Source organism: Vicia villosa, linkage group LG4, assembly GCF_029867415.1.
Source record: "Vicia villosa cultivar HV-30 ecotype Madison, WI linkage group LG4, Vvil1.0, whole genome shotgun sequence".
Lineage (NCBI taxonomy): Eukaryota > Viridiplantae > Streptophyta > Magnoliopsida > Fabales > Fabaceae > Vicia > Vicia villosa.
Window position 1 is genome coordinate 67,684,991 of NC_081183.1, and position 5,094 is coordinate 67,690,084.

Sequence of the window (5,094 nt, forward strand, 5' to 3'; positions counted from 1 at the left end):
CCATGTACTCAGGTAACCTACCTCAGTGGCGTATAATGATCCCCACGCGTATCCTATAGTTGCAACCGACAAGTGTCTGAACAGGCCTCCAATAGGTTCGTCGTTCCTCAAGTCCTTAGAATCACACTCCTCAGGATGCTAAAACCTGAGAGTACTACACATCAAGGTTTACTTACTCAGAAAGCCAAAACGCTAAGCACGAAGATATGAAGTTCAACTTCGGATCACCATGCAGTGCGCATACCCACTCGTCCCACGCATGCATGAGATTCCATGTATAATTCAATTCAGATAGGAGTACCTTGGTTCCTAACAACCGACGCAACTGCGATCATCCTGCTGACGTTCCAGATGGGTGTTAGTTCTTGTTTTCCTGAATGCCCAACGCCAAGCATAGTTCTATGGCTTCACTCGGGGTCAGACGAACAACAACTAACAAGAGCTTAGGTCACTGCATTTCACGCTTCTACATCATTTCATATTCCATCTAGCGTAGTTCTAGGACTTAAATAAAAATGACAAGAACGGAAGTGCATGCCCTCTTCCACCGACAAGGTATTCAAGCTTCGCCAATTTTAAGTTACCACACTCATACATTCCACCAACATCTACTAGGTAACTACTCTCGATTAGGGTGCTTCAAGTTGGATCAGGATCTATTACTTCATCCATCCAATTACTGTCCGTACTAGCGCAAACAGAAAGGTCTGACTCCTCTATTCGCATTTCCAAGGGTTATTCTGTCCTATCAGCTCATCAGTCGCACTCAACACCAGCAGCATCATCAGTACTGAATCTTACTAATTCTCAGCTCAACACCTTCGGAGAATCCCACTTACAAGGCTCCTACTCATTCCTATTTGGATTTCCCTTGCTATTACCAAGACTTAGAGAAATCTTCACTTCGTCCAATCAAAATCCTGGGGGTTCAAGCTGTCTCCATCCACACCTTGACAGTTTGGGTATTACTACTTTGTGTCGAACGCTCTCCTTAAGCTTGACGACTCCAATATCATCCACCTAAAACGTCCAACAATTCGTTACTCATCCCACTCCAACAACTTAGGTTCACAACCTTACAGGCTTACGAGTCCTCGTGGCGGCTCTGCCGTAATCCTACTGTCTCACACTCAGTCGATGAGTTGATCAAGTTCAACAACTGAATGAGATATCAGTAAAATCAGGCTAGCAACGCACACTTGAGAGGAGGAAAAGGAATTGCCAGTGATGTCTCATGGCTCGGCCGAGAATCGACCTGCTCTGATACCAACTGTAACACCCCATACATAACTGACTAGTATATTATGCATGAAACGTTAAAATTGATATTGAGTACATACAAAAGCTATAGTTATAGAAAGATCCATATAAAATACAACATGAAATTCTACTAAGAAGCATAATACATGAGTCTTCAATGGATCTTGCACAGCGGAATGACAAAACCAACGAGGTCTTCGAGCCAACACCACTTCCAAGTCTTCAGTCCAAACCTGTTACTGACCAAACGCTACTAACTGCACCTGAAAAAAATATAAGTTGATTGGGGTGAGATTACTAAATCTCAGTGAGTCCTCCTATCCTATGGGTCCACTCGGCTCTACAGGGTGCATGCATCACAAACCGAATCCACCATTGATCCGGGGTTTATCCTCACATCCGGTGCAAGTACGGAGTAAACACATGAATCGTCCACCATAGGAGTCATCACATCACAGTACACAAACAGTACAACAAACACGTATGCAGACCCATACCCATGTACGGGGAATCCAGAAGTACGTTAATACCACTAGACTAAGTTACTAACACACCCTCGGTGGGTTCACCCATGCCTATTTGTCAAGAGACTTACACAAGCACCCTGCAAGAATGATTAAATGGGTTCGCACAAGCCTACATGGCTGCGAGATGACCTTGCCTAAGAGGCGACATCGTCCCATTAACCATTTGTACCCACGTGGTGTTAACAGCAAGTGCAACACGCCGTCTTGACGCATGAGCCCATCCGGATAGGAACCTAATGATGTAGCCTACATGGCATCATTAGAGATGGTTTACCTGTTACGCGTAGGCTTACTTAGCCGCATAACGCCATCATACCGAGCACGCGAGTGTGTATACAGCAAGTGAGTAAAACGCCTTCAGGCCCTCACAAGCACACTGCAACGGTAGTTCAGGTATGTGCCTCTGGGATCCAAGATCAGGGCAGTCCCACAGACAACTCAAGGACCCACGGTCCGAATCGTAACTTAGTACCGGGTCTACTTCGATTCTAGCATACCACACGCATAACAAGCGTCAATCACACAATACAATCAATACCGATCGTTTAACCAAAACGACGGTGTTAGCAGGATTTTCATGTATAAAACATAATGGCATAACATTCTCAATTATGGATATCACATCACAATAAGCAATAAACAACCATGCCATGCTTAACACAAGAATTATTATTCAATTGGTAAAGACATAAGTTCCCATACTAATTCGTTGATTCACTAAGTGGGGCTCCACTATTATTCAATCAACAATTCTGGTTTGGGGACCTATTTAATTAGAAAGTACACGTCGCTAGCTTTCCAACGATATAAAGTTTGCGCAATTCTGATACCCGAGCAGGAAGTTATGACTTTCTAAAGTTTGCTGATTTTTGCACTTTTGCCCAGCGTAACGGGTTACGCCTAAACCGTAACCGGTTACGGGCACGAAAAACAGCCCAGAATTGCATTTTCAGCAGCGTAACCGGTTACACCAACAACCGTAACCGGTTACACTGAACCAGAACTATTTTTCTGCATTTTTAGGAGCTCTAAACCAGTCCCAATTGTCCTATATCAATTCCAATCATCATGATTCAATTCTGAACGAATTTCCAACATGCAATAGTGATCTAATGTACACATTACATACATAAAACACAATCTAAGCATTAATCAAGCATGCATTACATAAAATTACCAATTAGCAATTTATCACATTTATCATTCATTTAAGCATGCAATATGTTTATCTCAATCTAAACCCTTGACATGCATTCTTCCCCAAATCCTACCCAAGTTCTATCTAAAGGACTCACCTTGCTAAAATGGAGGTTTAGAAAGATGATGTTTGCTGCCATTGGACTCCCACCATAGTCAAAGTTTCACTCCATCTTCATCAAATCCGTAATCACACTTGTACCCACTTTCAGCATCACTGACACAACTTCAAGGTCAGTTTTCTCCTTCGAAACAGAAGCTATGAACGCGAACCATAGGTGCAAATCGAAGAGAAATTCGTTAGCTATCCAATGGGACCAGAATCGTTACGATCGGAGTTACGAGTTGAGAGATATACCTGATTTAGTGGAGCTGTATCATGGGTTGCGAAAATGGAAATTGATGAACTTGAGTTCTCCTTTCTTTCTATGCTTCTAAGCTCTCTCCCTCATAAATTCTGATTTTGGAAAAGCTACTATCAAACAATGCCTTAAGTTCATGCAAGATGTGTTCAAAGTCCAATTTGTCCCCCAACTAAGCCATAACTGCAATCTTGCCATTAGTTGGTTTCTAACCAACATCTTTCTATTCCAACTAACTTCTCTTATTTATCATAATCCATTATTTCCCTCTTAGCACTTCATAATTATATGAATAATCATGCTTAGACCAATACGGGGGATTACACATGCAATTGGAGTGATCACACTTGTCATAATTTTCCTTTCATTAAAGGTACTGAAGTCTATAGGAAAAGGGGTTGATTCATCAGTAATGCAAGGTCAAGATCCATGCAGCCAAAAACAATAAAAATGTTTTCTTTCCAGTCCTTAAAATGTGTCACCATTAAAAAACTAGAATTGACAGTTTGAAATAAATCATAAATAAATTCAAATACTATATGTTCAAATAATGTCATAACTCATCTCAAGATATCTAGTGCACCATCAATATCAAGTCTTTGGACAATAATATTAACTGCAACTGTTACTCTTGTTATAACAATCCAACATTGATAATAAAACATTTCAAATAATAAAACTCTCTTTGGATTGATTTATCATTCACATGTGAAGTCTTAAAGTTATCACATGTTTATCATTACAAGTGTGTGTATATAATCATGTCAAATATCAATTTTCCTTTGGGCAAGCTAATACTCACATAGAAACATATGCACACTAACATTCAACATTTCTCATGATCAAATCCATAAAAGAAAGGTCACTTTGGTGATTTCTAGTCTCGGTAGAATCATTTAAAATGTCAAATAACTATAATTTAAAATTATGACAAATTGAATTGAATTAATTTCTAAAACTAAAATACATTTATACCTTATCTTAATTTTCACTAATATTCTTTGGATTTATTATAAGATGTATTAAACAATCAGATATACAAACCCTGGACACAATTTGAACATAAAAAAATTAAAAGGACGCATGGCTTCCCAAACCAGACAGCCAACTCGTGGGTTATATCAGTAAACCAAATGCATAAGTGATGATACTTTATATAGCATTGCAATTGTCTCAAAACAATTCAATCATAATTCATATATAATATTAGTAATGCGTATCATCCATGTTCATTTAGGAAGGAAAAAAATAAGAAGAACCAACGCACCATCCATATTCATTCACGACTTTATATATATTATATTTAACAATTTATTCAATTCAAACTTATATTCATTATTAAATAATAATAATAATAATAATAATAATAATAATAAAATCAAAAGTGTGTGATGAATTATAGTAACTCAAAATAATTAAAATTTGAAACTCTAATACCAATAATTATCAAAATTCACACATGAATCAAGTATGGGTGGCTCTGCTACCACTTGTTGGGAATTATCTTAATTAATCAAGACTTTATGCATCCATACTCGAATTCAAGATGAAATAGAAAGCGGATGCGCACCTTTAGGATTCATAAAATATTAATGAGAAGATGATGATTTTGATAGAGTATTGACTTTCTAATTGTAGATTCCTTAATTCCTTAGTTCCTCTTACAATGGGATAAAGAGAATAAATATTCCATGATATTTTCTTGTTGTCTACAATTGGGGACCATAACTTCTTATTTATAAGAATCA